This window comes from Zingiber officinale, chromosome 2B, assembly GCF_018446385.1.
Source record: "Zingiber officinale cultivar Zhangliang chromosome 2B, Zo_v1.1, whole genome shotgun sequence".
Taxonomy (NCBI): domain Eukaryota; kingdom Viridiplantae; phylum Streptophyta; class Magnoliopsida; order Zingiberales; family Zingiberaceae; genus Zingiber; species Zingiber officinale.
In genome coordinates, this window is record NC_055989.1 from 71,192 (window position 1) to 86,881 (window position 15,690).

Below are 15,690 nucleotides of genomic sequence, written 5' to 3' on the forward strand. Positions count from 1 at the left end.
TTTCCATCAGTTGCCTATATATTGGGCATGTACCACAGTTTAAAATTTGGTTTACTTAAAAGTATGTTATATTGGCTGTCATTTAATATTTTTTGAGCATTTCTTGAAGCTGATATTAGAGATTTGATTCATCCATTACCGTGTATTTTGTGATAAAGGATCCTTTTTGATAAAATAGTTTTAATGTTTTTAAACAGCAGTGATCAAATCATGTCTCTCTTTTTTTCTGTTTTTTTTGTTTTGTCTAGTTTTTAAGTTCTGATAAAACATGAACACTGCCAAATTTAGCACTAATAGTATAGTTTCTCATAGTTTCTTGGATCAAAGACATTTACTATTTAGTCTAAGACTAACATGTCAACCTGGTCTCTTCCAAAGAATTAAGATTGGAGATAAAACAGATATATTAGCTGCATTACTTTACCATTCATTTATTGCCCAAATCATTAAGTTTTTTTTTTATTTGTGCAGGGCAAGTTATATTCGATTATGTAAATTTGTCGTATCTTTGACCAAATATACAAGGAACATCTTGATGGAGTGTAAGAAATTCCGACTTTACTACCATATTCATCTTTGTATATTGTAATGTGAATAATCTGCTTCCTATATGGTTTATGGTTATGTAGGTTGATTCTTTTGAATTCTAGTTTTTGACATATATGTTTCTACATCAGTTTCATAGTGAAAGTCTAGCACAACTTTGTTTAAGAGTTTCGGTTGTAAGAGTGTTGAAAAATTTTCAGTTGTGTAATTTCTTCTAATTGTCTGTTGTCATAATTCTGGAGTGGTATCTGTCAGTGTAAAATGTGTGCTAAGATCTAGTATGTAATCGATATATAGGAATTAGGTACAACAAATAAGTGCTTTATTTCATGGCAAATTCTGGTTCTATAATCAAGGCGCTGACTAAAAAGATGTTAAGGTTATGTGCCTAGTGAACTTCCAACTATTGTATCAAACATGTCTGCAGAAGAGGATACATTGTCATAAATTCCTATTCCTTGGTAATCTTAGAGGCTCTCTTTGAAGTTGCAACTATATGCCTTCTACTATTCTCTAATTACTATTCTCTTTGAAGTTAATTCATATATGTAGTGGATGCTGTCACTGAACCGTATTATTAGTCATATTTAAGGGTGGGCATGGTTCAGGTTATTCATTTGATGGGAAAACCAAACCAAACCATTTTTTTTTTGTTTGAAAAGTTCAACCCAAAACCAAAGTGAAACCAAAAGGGTTTAGATTCAAACTAAACTGAAATTTTAGTTTGATTTTTGTTTCATTCTATCTAAACCAAAAATCAAAGAAAAATAAATTTCTAATAATAGTCTGCTAAGGTATTAGAGATTTAAAGTTAACTTGGGTTACTTTTAGGATATTAAGGTTATTGGGGGTTGGATGGATCAAGGGTTAGTTGGGACTGATATTAGGGCTAGCTACTTGGGCATTAGCATTAAATAGCTAGGGTTAGTTTGTTACTGTTGAAGTATGACATATTTTATGCTCACACAACTATTGTTATTTTGATTTTATCAGTTTTATCTGCATGTAAATCGATATTGAACTGAATCCAATAAAATTGTTTACTTGATAAACCAAAACCAAACTAATAAGGCAGTAAACTAAATTTTTTTGTTTTGGTTTATCAGTTTTTGGTTAGACATGCTCACCCCTAGCCATATTCTTTTGTCTTCTTTATCAGTGCCTCAATTAGGACCCTTGGCTTTCTATTGCTTGACCCTCTGTATAGGAGATCCTTGGTTGTAAACACAGAAGAAAGACAGGAGAAAAGCTGGGTTGAGAGAGTTGACTCACAAGTAGTCCTGCGGTGAGGCTACTGAGAGTTGGAAATTATTTTTCAAGAGGTATATTGTTCATTGATTGACTCCTTTTCATATTCACTTAAATTGGGACATAATAATGGTTTGTTATTAACTTACTATATTAATATTTTGTATTAAAAATTGAAAGTGAATATTCAGAAGCAACAATGTCGGATGCAAAAATTAGAGTATTAACATAGCTTATGACACCTTCTTTTAAGATGTATATTGATTGATATACAGATTAATGAACTTCGCTAGAAGGAACAAACAAGTACTAAGATGAACCTTTGCCTAAAGAACTGATGGTCTAAGTTTTTAGGTACCATAATGCTATAGTGGGATGATTCTCTGTTCTCTTATATTTTGTTTTCATTTTTACAACGTTATTACATGATATCCTTTTATTTATTTTAAAAATATTCTACTCTTTGCAAGAGACCTGGTGTCGTGAAAGTTTACAATGTTTTTGACAAACATTTGCAAACGCTTGCAATTTGACAAAGAACTATCAATGGAGATCTCGCTGTGCGGCTAATTGGTTTTTGATCATCTTTAGGTTCTCCCAACGACAATGAGGAAAATGTCTCTGGATTCAGGTGCGGTATTTACAGTTTTGTAATTTATGCTTCCACTTTAGTTATCTTGCATATTCGTTGTAAATCTGTGACAAGGTCCTGTGTTAGGATCATTTGAATCTTTTTAATTTTCCTAATTCTACTATAGTGTAATCCCTAAGGAGGGATTTAAAATTCCCAACATAGGAAGGTGTAGTTTTAGTAGAGGAAAAATCTGAGAGAAGATAGGTTAGTAGGGGATTCAATGACTTTTCATCTTTGCCTACACATGACAATCCTGTCGCCAAACCTACACCTAAGGTGTAACTTGAGTCCTCAACTTGTATGGGATAGAACACCAGCATATGCATTCTTGGCAGTAATTGATTCATCTGTTTTTTTTTCTTTGTCCGTGAATGTTCATAAAGTATAAATCAACATATAAGAATTCTTTAATGATTCACACATTAGTAGAAGTCATGCAAGAGAGTAGTTCAAAGTTACTTTTTGGAAACATTTACCTAAGTATGGAAACATTAACCTAATACTTCATACACAACTCAAGAATAGGGTGATGTAAGATACGAGCTTCCCTTTAGTATGGGGTCACTAGTTTTATCCAATAAGCAGATACTCAACTTCCATGAACTAAACCTTGGTTACAAAGGCCAAATTGGTGCAATCTTATTACAAGACCAAAGTTCACCTCTGCATAAATAGTACTAGGTATTGATGGTGCAAAATAGATTTTGAACTCTTTCATAATTTATCAACTATGGTGACAGTCTGTGTAATCCTAGTCCTTGATTGAACCTATGTTCTGTAAGATCTTCGGAACAGTTTAGTTTCTTTATAGGTCTATATATGTGTTTGTTTTTTCGAGAGTGTATGCATACCTATTGAAGTAGCTTCATATTGTTGTTCTTGGTGAAAATTTCAAGCTGTGCAATTTGTAGAGAGTGACAGTTTTTATCAAAATCTTTTGGCATTTTTGTTTTTCTTAGAGAGTAGAACATTTTTATTTCTGCTGACGTGATTATCATGTATTTACCTGTAATTCTCTGCTATTGCGATAGTGTTCTTTGTTATTTATATGTACTTTCTTGTTTAGCCATTCTTCTAGATACTGCTTGCAAGGTAGTTCCTTTTATTGTTACTGTAAGTGGAAAAGTCGACTCAGAAACCGCAATACTCTGTAAGTAAGCAGTTTAAGAGGTGTCATAGTTGTGGAAATGGTATATATTGTTTACTTACTTTATTTGGTTGTGAAATATTGTAGCATTGACATTTCGACAAGTTTTTTGAGGACATTTTTTTGATTGTTTTTCAGGAAGAACAACATTTCTTAAAATACGATGAGGTTGGATCCTGGGCCTGGGTGCAAGATTATGCTCTGATGCTTATGTTGAGCAAAGAGGTTCCTTGGTTCTTGGTATATACAATACTACAAATATTGATTGTTATTTTTCTTTTTGTGGTTATTTTTTTGCTAGATGAACTAATGGATGAAATTCTCTGTCAAAAAACTTCGTCATTATCTAATATAATCATTGGTAAATTCTTGTCGTTCTATAAAAGCAACAAGTTTCAATTTTGATATTTGATAACTATATTAATATTCTTCTCTTTGTTAAGTGTTTTCAATAATTTCTGGTGAATATACTGAATAATATTTATTAAAATTATAAGGATGATGGTATTGGACATGTTTGTTGTTGCAACTCGAGGTGCTACAGGATTGGTGTTAACTGTTGCTAGTGGTTTTTGAGGAATCAGGGTGGTCGTTGGCACTGGGGACACTTAAATATTTGCAGGGTCTTAAGGTTTGTGATAATTTCTTTTTGAATGTCTTACAGCTGCATAGGTTCTTTTATGTTGAAACCATGTAGGTTTTATTGTGGATGCTTGGAGTTAAGCGAACTGAAAAAATTCTTCCTACTGGGACTGCATTAACTGTTGTTGGCGAGGTAAATAACTCCTTTGATATTTGTGATCAGCTACCTTTTAGAAGAAAGTTTTTTGTTGATCAAGAGGACCTTCTTTTTGCTAGAGTAAACATTTGCACTGCCTTTAATCATCATAATATGGTGTTTTACATGGATTCTTAATTGTGTAGTATTCTCAGACCCTTGATGTTTTTGGTCTCTCTAAATAGGCAGCTAAAGATGATGCTGGAAAAATAGGGGTACAAAGACTGGGTAAAGGTCCATTTTACATCTCCCCTAAGAATATTAATCTGTTAAATTACAACTCTTGGGAAATGGTCTAGGTGAATTTTGCTCCATTTACTACACTTTTTAAAAAGACAAATTGTATGTGTGTTGAGTAGGAATCCCTAACCGCGGATGATCCTGTCCGAGAGTCGAAGTGACGGACGTTGGGGATGTGGCGCTCCTATTGACCGTGCGTGAACCTCCGACGAGACTAGCCTGCAAGCACAAAAGCGTCAGTGCCGAGCCAGGGAGTGGTTCCTCGGCGATAGCCCTCTGACGCTCAAGTCAGATCTCCGGCGAAGCAGCAAGCAAGAAAAGAAATGAAAGTGGCAGTATAACTGTAGCTATAGTAGAATGCGCCTCCCTCCGTCAAAGCCCCTGAGGTCCTTATATAGGGCTCCTAGGAGATGCGTGCATGCTTCCCAAGGTGTGCACGCTCCTCAAAGCATATCTTGAAAGGACATGTCAGAAAAGCATGTCTGACGTCATACCTCAACAACCCGAGCATATCCCTGACGTGATAGTGGAAGCTTTCTCTGTACGATTCTCTGTCTGACCATGCCGTCAGCCGAGCCACCTGTTGGCGACACTGGTTCCTAGGAAGATATTCCCAACTGCTCCTTTTGTCCGTTACTGGTCCGAGCGGGAGAGTGCCTAGCGGGACAGCCGCTCAGCCGATCCGTGCTCATCATATGGCTACCCTTCCTGGGGGCCGAGTGGAGGAGCCACTCGACTAACCGCCGGTGTCCTGGCGCTGCCGTCTTTAGGGCCGAGCGGGAAGGTCGCTCGGTCGCTATTTGACTGATTTGACCCTGTTGCCGAACAAGGGAGCCATCTCTGTGTTGCAGGATCCGGGACCCGGTGAGAGTCCGAGCCAGACGGCCGCTCGACACGCTTCGGCGATGGACTTCTTTGAGCGTCGGAAGCTCGGTAACTGACCGAGCCGTAGTGATGTTGGTCCGACAATTCCTTGATCCGACCGGACGAGTAGGGTGTCCGGTCGGATGATGATCCAGGAACGTTGACTGCCTTGATCTTGACCTTCCACGTGACCATGACCTTCTCCCAGGTGGGCCCCACTTTATCACCGGATCATCGGACCTGTGCAATAGATGGTGATCCTGTCCAAGAGCTGAGTCGATGGACGTTGGGGATGTGACACTCCTGTTGACTGGTCGAAGACTCCGAAGACGTAGATCTCCTGCTGGCGTGGACCTGCAAGCACAATGTCGAGCCGGGAGGGGTTCCTCGGCGATGGCCCTCCGACGCTCAACTAAGATCTCCGACGGAAAGTAGTAGAGCAAAGAGGAAATGAGAACTGTAGCTACAGTGAAGAAATGAGCGTACCTCCTTGACGCCAAAGCATACCTGGAATGGATGTGTCAGAAAAGCGTGTTTGACGTCATACCTTAATGGCACGAGCATATCTCTGACGTGACAGTGGAAGTTTCCACCATACGATTCTTTGTCTGACCATGCCGCTGACCATGTCTCTTGTCGGCGACACTGGTCCCTAAGAAGATATTGTCAACTGCTTCCATTGTTTGCTATCGGGCCAAGCGGGAGAGCCGCTCGGCCAGTTTGTAGTTCAGGTGAGGCGGCGGCAGGGCCGAGCGTCCGCTCAACCAATGAGCTGCTGGCCGGCTTCACCTTATCAAGCGAGGGAGCCCTGCCTACAGGGTTGAGGCTGCGTCCATGGCCTAGCCAAGCGGGATGACCGCTCGGCCTTCGTTTCTTCTTACTTTGACTTATGAGCGTCGGAAGCTCGGCGTCAAACCGAGCTGTCGAAGTGTCGGGTCGGCTACTCTTTCGTCTGATCGGGAAGGTAGCTCGCCCGATCGGACGCCTATCCTGAACGTTGACCTACTTTGACCTCCTGCCGGGCGGGCCGGGCGGGCCACACCTTACCAACGGATCAGATGGTATCAAATTGCTTCTACTGGATTCACAGTTGTTGGCATATTTCTGCTTGCAAAGCATGCAGTTCAGCATGTGCTTGAGAAAAGGCGATGCTGGGAATTGCAGAAAAGGTTTATTCTTAAACATAGTTATTATTTGGTCAAAGGGATATTATATATGATTGTCTGTATACCTTTGCTGTTAAACAGTCAAAGAAACAACCTTATTGTTCCCAAATATGCCATTTGGTTAGCGTTTATGGTCTTATTTGATCAGCAGTTACCAGTCCCAAAAAAAATATGATATATATATATATTGGTCGGTAGTGTATTCTTATTTTTCCTATTTTGTAATTGTTAGTCTATATAACTGATTTTGTTTAAGTTTCCTTTTTGTTTTATGGTATTTTTATGCTTTGTGCAGGGTTCTTGCTGTTGCACGGCAAGCGCGCAATTCTGGAGGTAGGTATTTCAAAGTTAACTTACTAACCAGTGTCAAGATAAAACATCGTCTTTGTGTTTTCCTAGGATCGAATCAAAAATCTAAAAAAAAAAGCCATATAATACAAAGAAAAATCTGGCATTAGACATATGTGTGATCTGCCTTGAGCAAGAATACAATGCTGTTTTTGTCCCATAAGAATATTACATAAAGAGCTTCTCTTCTTATTTAAATAACTTCACTTAATCTGTTAAGCTTCCAATTTGTTTAATTTGTTCATGCTTCATTTGAAGTTTTTAATATCTTGTTGTTCGAAGATTACTTTTCACATTTTGATTGTATTTCACACTCTGTGCCTCTTGCGCACCAGTAAAGGCAACATTCTCTCATTTACATGAATTTTCTCATTTCTTGGGTGGAAAAGGTGAAGAGAGCATATAAAACCTTTCTTCTAATTGAATGCTTTTAATACACATGGGGTTTTCATGCAGAGTATTCCACGTTCCCTTGTATCGAGTCAAAATAAAACTTTGTAATTTTTAAAACTTCATATTTGGCGTCTTATGTATGACCATTGTTACTGGGACAACTGTATTACCCCCGTTACTTGTATACCACGACATTACCTTGGTAACACTTAACAAGCTTGATGCCAAGATCCCCTTTTTTCTTTGTCGTTATTGTTGGTGCAGCGAAGACCGATAAAAAAGGGGTGAATTGCCTGCAAATAAAAACTAAACTCTTAATCAATTTAAACTCAAATAGATGCAACTATATTGAGAATAAAATAATCAGAGAAATAGATACACAAATTTAACCTAGTTACAACCAAGAGGATTGTTAATCCAGGGCGATGAAAGGCTCAGTAAGAAAACTCCTTCTCTGAAGGCAGAGAAGCCTTTTACACTTTGAAAGCACAGAAGTTGCAGAAGATGAATTACAGAGTTCGTTTTCGTTTGTGTATTCGTTGTATTTTAAAGTTGCCCGAGACCCTCTTTATATAGGGGTTCTCGAGCTTATCAGATCACCTGATCCTTCGGGATCAGGTTTGACTCGAGAGGAATTGGTCGACCGATCCCCAGGTTCGGTCGACCGAACCTGCTGTACCTGCCCAGTCTTCCGCCCAAGTGCAGTCTCTGAGGATGAGCTTTTGTTCGGTCGATCGATCCTTATGTTCGGTCGACCGATCCTTATGTTCGGTCGACCGATCGGCCTACGGTCTTCCAACTGAGTTGGCCCGATCATCTTGCTCGACTAAGTCTCTGGATTAGCTTCGGTTCAGTCGACCGATCAGGAGGTTCGGTCGACCGATCAGCTTCACCAACGGTCAACTTCTGACGTGGCATTCGATGTGTCTGCTGCGGTTGGCTTCGGTTAAAGAAGGGTTCGGTCGACCGATCAATTGGTTCGGTCGACCGAACCGTTGACAAGTCAACTGGAAGTTGACTTGCTCCGATTCGGCTCCTTGGGGTGATTGCGGCCTACGGAATAGGGCTCACCCGAACCTAATTCCCGGCCTTCTCCTCGAGCAGGCTTCCGTCCGGCTTCTCGTCCCTCGAACGCCGTGCACGTTCTTCTCGCTCCACCGGAGTACTCTTCCGCAGCTCTCTCGTCCTTCAGACGCACCGAGCCCGTCATCTCCCTTCCCGTGCCGTCCTTCTCGCTAGTTACGTCTTCCGCTCGACTTCCTGTGTTCCTAAGTTCCTGCACACTCAAACACAGGGTTCAGACAAAACGCAGGACCTAACCAACTTGGTTGATCACATCAAAACTACTACGGGGTCCAACAATCTCCCCCTTTTTGATGTGCATCAACCCAAGTTCAAGTTAGGGTTAAAAATAGACAAACGTAATTTTAAGAAAATTACTAAACTAACAAGTATAGCATGAATTTGCAATAAATAAAATTGCAACATAGTTTAGAGAGACAACAGATAAATTTTTTTTTAATTTTCCTAACTCCCCCTAAACTTGTATTTTTCTCTCCCCTTTGATCACAGCAAAAACGGGGAAGCAAGTTCTTAAGATAGAAAAAATTTCTAAGCAAAATAATTTCTTAGAATTTTCAAAAGGAATTTCTAAGTAAAACTTGGTAAAGAAAAAAATGTTTGTACACTTTCAATGCATTTTAATTCTACTTTTAATGCTTTTTCAAAAAGTTAATTAAACATTTTTGTTTCAATATTTCAGCTTCCAGGTCGTGGCGAGACACTAGGCATTCTTGGTTATTGGAGCAACAACCACTTCCTTAGACAAAGCCTTCATAAAAAAATGTTTAATTTTCTCTCTATAAAGCTTTTAATTTTAAGAGATTATTTTAGCACAGATTTTGGAACCCAATAGAGGTTCCTTCCTACTGAATTAATCAGGAATTTAGGTGGTACATAATTTCTTGGTATTTTCCTAATTTGACCCTGATGATGTTTAACATACCAGTTTAATTTTCCATATAACTTTATTTTTTATTTTGGAAAAATATTTACTTTTAAACATGCATCAGATTTCAGTTTTTGAATTTCATTTTTTAACTTTGCATTTTCTAATTTCAAATTTTCATATTCCTTTTCAAATTTATCTAACTCTTTAGAAAGTGCTTTAATAAAACGAAAGGACTGAGTAGGGGTAAGATTACGTACCTGACTTACCTGATTTGGTGAGGCTCCCCCTTCACTGCAGATTTCCTCTTCTGAGGTTCCTCCCCCTTCATCGATGCTCATCTCTGAACTTGACTCTTCTTCTGGCTGATGGTTACCTAGTAGAGCTAATCCTGAGAATTCTTCGACTTCTGACTCGGAGGATGAAGAGTCGTCCAATGTCGCCTTCAGATTTTTGTGCTTGAGTCGAGCTGGCTTCTTGCTTCTTTCCTTATCTTTCTGTTTGCTCTTCAATTTTGGACAATCATCTTTGATGTGCCCTTCTTCATTGCAATTGTAGCACCGGACTGACCTTCCTTTTTGATGACGTTTACTTGACTGTGATCTAAACTTGTTAGATTTAAAAAACTTATTAAAACGTCTTACCATTAACGCAACTTCGTTTTCGTCGATTGATGCTTCGGAGTCGGGATCGTCCTTTTCAACTCGTAGGGCAACGTTGAGATTCGACTTCTCTACTAGTTTTTCTGCAAGTCGAGACTCGTGAAGTTCGAAAGTTGAAAATAAGTTTTCTAAACTACTTACCTCAAAGTCCTTAGAGATGTAGTAAGCATCTATTAAGGACGCCCATTCTGAAGTCCTCGGGAAGGCATTGAGCGCGTATCGGATGGAATCCCGGTTGGTTACTTCTTCTCCAAGGTTCGTTAGTTGCGTTATTAGCTCCTTGATTCTCGCTTGGAGTTGCGCTACCTTCTCGTCGTTGTTCATCCGGAGGTTTGTTAGTTGTGTCCGGAGGATGTCGCGTCGCACCAGCTTCGCTTCAGAGGTACCTTCGTGAAGCTCCAGGAATTTCTCCCAGAGATCTTTCGCTGAGTCGTAACTTCCGATCCGACTTACCTCCTGATGTGGCAGAACGTTGAGGAGGTGGAATTCAGCTTTTCTGTTGGCGACGAAATCAGCTTGCTCCTTCTTGCTCCACGTGTTTTCTTCTTTGTCTTTAGGAGCTGCAAAATCATATTTCATAGTAATTAAAATATCAAAGTCTGTTTTAAAGAATACCTCCATTTTTCGCTTCCATGTAGCGAAATCTCTGTCGAACTTCGGGGGATGAATGTTCGCGCCGGCCATTGTCTTGATCTTAGTGCTTCAGACGGCATTAGTCCTTCTGAGGCTGTCAGGCTCTGATACCACTTGTTGGTGCAGCGGGGACCGACAAGAGGGTGGTGAATTGCCTGCAAATAAAAATTAAACCCTCCTCAACCAATTTAAACTCAAATAGATGCAACTATATTGAGAATAAAATAATCAGAGAAATAGACACACAAATTTAACCTGGTTACAACCAAGAGGGTTGTTAATCCAGGGCGATGAAAGACTCAGTAAGAAAACTCCTTCTCTAAAGGCAGAGAAGCATTTTACACTTTGAAAGCATAGAAGTTGCAGAAGATGAATTACAGAGTTCGTTTTCGTTTGTGTATTCGTTGTATTTTAAAGCTGCCCGAGACCCTCTTTATATAGGGGTTCTCGAGCTTATCAGATCACCTGATCCTTCGGGATCAGGTTTGACTCGAGAGGGATCGGTCGACCGATCCCCAGGTTCGGTCGACCGAACCTGCTGTACCTGCCCAGTCTTCCTCCCAAGTGCAGTCTCTGAGGATGAGCTTTTGTTCGGTCGACCGATCTTTATGTTCGGTCGACCGATCCTTATGTTCGGTCGACCGATCGGCCAACGGTCTTCCAGCTGAGTTGGCCCGATCATCTTGCTCGACTAAGTCTCTGGATTAGCTTCGGTTCAGTCGACCGATCAGGAGGTTCGGTCGACCGATCAGCTTCACCAACGGTCAGCTTCTGATGTGACATTCGACGTGTCTGCTGCGGTTGGCTTCGGTTAAAGAAGGGTTCGGTCGACTGATCAATTGGTTCGGTCGACCGAACCGTTGACAAGTCAACTGGAAGTTGACTTGCTCCGGTTCGGCTCCTTGGGGTGATTGCGGCCTACCGGAATAGGGCTCACCCGAACCTAATTCCCATCTTTCTCCTCGAGCAGGCTTCCGTCCGGCTTCTCGTCCCTTGAACGCCGCGCACGTTCTTCTCGCTCCACCGAAGTACTCTTCCGCAGCTCTCTCGTCCTTCGGACGCACCGAGCCCGTCGGCTCCCTTCCCGTGTCGTCCTTCTCGCTAGCTACGTCTTCCGCTCGACTTCCTGTGCTCCTAAGTTCATGCACACTCAGACACAGGGTTCAGACAAAACGCAGGACCTAACCAACTTGGTTGATCACATCAAAACTACCACGGGGTCCAACAGTTCTCTTTTGATAAAGTGATTTCCTTGACATCAAGGTCCATACTGTCGGGTTCCAAAGCATTAAAATGAAAAAAAAAAAACACGGCGGAAAAATAAATCTTTCAGGGATCCATGCGAATTACGTATTAAATTGTTTGCTTAGGATTATACCTCTTTGATGCGCAGAACTTTTGCGAATCTTGAGAGGGGTGAATATAGCGCGATCAATACGTTCGCACGTCTATGGTAATCACATGAGCACATTTGTCGCCACCGCCCGCTTCACAAGTGCAAATGGAGTCGAGATATTCATGTTGTAGTGCTAGCTACGATTGGAAATGTGAATGGAATAAAGAGGTTGAGAATAAGAGACTCTATTGTACATGAGTTTTAGTTCCACATTGGGACTCTCTTGGCTTTATTGATGGTTTAAATTATGATAAATGTATTAATGTTTTTAAACATATGTATGGGGAGAGGCTCTCTTACGCATGGGTGCACACCTGTGCAAATCTAGGGTTCGGATTTGTACTAAAGTATGTTGACTCGTGTGCGAGCACCTGCGTCAAATACAGGACGGACAGAATTTGCCCAAATGGAACAACCAATATTTTGTCACATTCTTTTTGCTTGTTGATCAAGAGTATAAAACATAAGCATTAACTATTGTTAATGATGATTTTGTTATCTCCCGAAAGCGAATGGTCGATTATTGATGGCCATTAAGCCAGAATGTGAATGGTCAACTACTGATGACCATTAAGCCATAATACGAATGATCGACTATTGATAGCCATTAAGCCTTTGCATTAAATTACCTTTACTCAGCATTCAATGCAATAGAGGGATGCGCTCTATGTAGGGAGACCTTGGTCTTGAGCACTATATAAGGTGACCTTAGAGACCTTGGTCTTGAGCAAAAGAGAGACTATAAGAAATGAAAAGCCATAGAATCTCCATCTACCTTCATTCCGCAAATCTTCTCTCCGCTGTACGTTTCCGCTCGGCGGTTTGCCAGTGATAACAATTGGGTACTTTCTCAGTTTATCATAAACAACCAGTGTTTGATTATGTATGCGGTTCTACTAGTTTATTCTGGAATAGACAACTTGAGAGACCTTCGAAACACAACCTGAGGTAGGATGAATCTGTTCTTAAGTTTTGTCCCAATCATTTATTATTGCATGTTGTAATATTACTTTATTATTTATATAATGAATATGGAGACCAAATTTTTTATGTTAATTTAAATTTTAAATATTAGTGCCACTTTGAATAAAACAAGATAGTTCTTAGAATTGGCATTGATAAAATTTGTTTTTGAGATAAGGTTACTTGTGTAAGAAAGTTTTCGACTCTCTTTTTTTCAAAAAACAAAAAAAAGGGTAAATTTTCTCTCTCACATTATTTAGGTTTTAGAGTCATAAATTCGAATTGAATCCGTCGAGTTGACCTATCTTATTTAATAATATAAGTCATTTGAGTTAAAATTTTATCATCTTATTTAAAGTGGGCCTAAACAGATTAGCATGAGCGGGTTGTGGGTCTAGGCTGGCTGGCGCGTGGCGAGATTGTGTTGGCCCGTAGGTTGAATTTTTGTGTCAAATTGCTTGGCTTGAGTTGATATGTGGATTGATTTCTTTTATCAAGTCGCTTTGGTTAATATGTATAAGTGTGATTTATATTATAGAATGACCAAATCTAATGAATTATAGAAATTTTTTATGTTTTTAATCTACAACTCACTTTGGGTTGGACTGAGTTAGGAATTTTTTAACTTGTTAAGATGGCGGGCTGGCCCAGCACGGCCCATTAGATGATAAGTTTTTGGGGACCGACTTACTCTGCGACTTGTCGGCCAACTCTATATTATAGGCCATCTTATAGATGTGTCAACGCGAAGACTTAATTATGATGCAAATGATACAACTTAGCATAAATCTAAAATATTATCCCTTGAAGATGAAGAATAGTTTAAGGATTATCATTGTTGTGAAAAAGTTTAAAGAGGCACCGTATAAAAAGCTGAAAATAACTAATAGAAGTTTTCCATTTTAAAGCTAATAATAAGATCATATAAGACAATGTGATATATATTAATATAATTAATAAATAATTTAAATAATATTTAGCTAATAATAAGATCATATCTGTAGTACAAATTATTATTTGTCAATTTTACTAAATATATCATAAATTAAAGTCTTTGGAGTCAACTACACAAACCATATCTTGCTGATAAAAAAAATTAATATGGTTGGAGTTGCAAGATTGTAAATAAAGTCCGATATTGAAAATATATAGGAAAGATTATGGACTTATAAACGAAAGATATCTTTATTGGTACGAAGCATTTTGAGTAAAACTCAAAAACAAAACCATAAGAGATTAGATCTAAAGTGAATAATATTATATCATTATGAAGTTATCTAAATTCCTTCGGTTTTAACAATTGGTATCAGAGTTCGAACTGCCAGAAGATCTAACTGTCGATTATACACAAAAGTTATGGTCTAATCGAGTCTTGCATGGAGAATGCGCAACCAAATTGCACATGCGAATAAAAGATATCATCAATGGACTTCATCTCATCGGTCATCAACTGGAAAATCACAACATAATAAGGTATACACGAACCGTCTTCCTTCAAATACACTGTGAACATCTATGGTAGATGCCTATAAAGTTTCGAAGTATTTTTCAATAATATAATTAGATGAATTATAAACCAGCATGCTCTTAGGTTTTGGTTTTGGTTGGGACATGGCGCGAGAGCATGCTCACTTATAAGCCAACCGGATGCTCAAGAGTCTGGGACATGGTACGAGAGCATCCTCGCTTATAACCCGACCAGATGCTTAGGAGTTTGGGACATAGAACTTTTGAGATAAATTTGTCTGCATTTTCATTAAGTACAAATATTCAACATGCTACATTAATGCATTACAAGTGTACTGTCAAGTCCTATAGGGTTGTAGATGATTCTCTCTCCAAGGTCACTCCAAATTTTTCCCCTCTATGTCCTAGAGATAATAGAGCCCAAGGTGATCTTTTGCACCACCTTGTATTGTTTGCTCCACTGTGGCTCCAGTTTGTTGACATCACCGACCGGCTTGATCCATTTCTAGACCAACTTTTCCACCTGAAAAAAATCTTGGAATAACCCTTCTATTATAATTTTCTCTCATCTTTTGGCGATATGCTATTAGTCGGGTTGTTGCTTTGTCTCTGATTTCTTCTATTAAATCGAGCTCTATAAGGGACCGGTCGGCATTGTTTTCATTGTATAGTTGCCTCTGATCGAACTCCATGCCAATTTCGACTAGGATAACTGCTTCACCACCATAGACTAGGTTAAAGGGGTTATACCTGTTGTTTCTCGTGGAGTTGTGCGATATGCTCGTAATACATTAGATAGTTCCTCAACCCAGCTTTCGCCAACATGGTTTAGTTTAGTTTTGAGCCCTCTAATGATTTTTCTGTTAGTGATCTCTGTTTGGTCATTACTCTGTGGGTAAGCCATAAATGTAAAGGCCTATAAGATGTCGTAGCTAGAGCACGATTCTTGAATTTTTCGTCCTTAGAATTGTCTTCCAGTTAATTAATTTCTCTCCCACTTAGTTATTTAGAAACGAGGAATTTTAACATGCACACAAGCACACAAACACAGCACATCACAACATAAAAGGCAATAAATATGAAAACTAATTTTCCAACTATTATGGCCTCATCCATATGTTGTCCTTCGTATGCCACCAACCCTAGCCGTCGCCCAAGGGTTTACGTCGTCGCATCTATCTTGCTTACTTTTCCGCTGCGCCTCTGGTCCTCCAATAGTACCACGCCTTGCAATGATACGATCCACGACAAAAATAA

General features: G+C 39.4%; 1 pseudogene; it reads left to right on the forward strand.

Moving 5' to 3' along the window:
• Nucleotides 1–2,400: 2,400 nt before the first annotated feature.
• On the forward strand, nt 2,401–7,198 carry LOC122048039 (annotated as a pseudogene).
• The last annotated feature ends 8,492 nt before the right edge of the window (nt 7,199–15,690 follow it).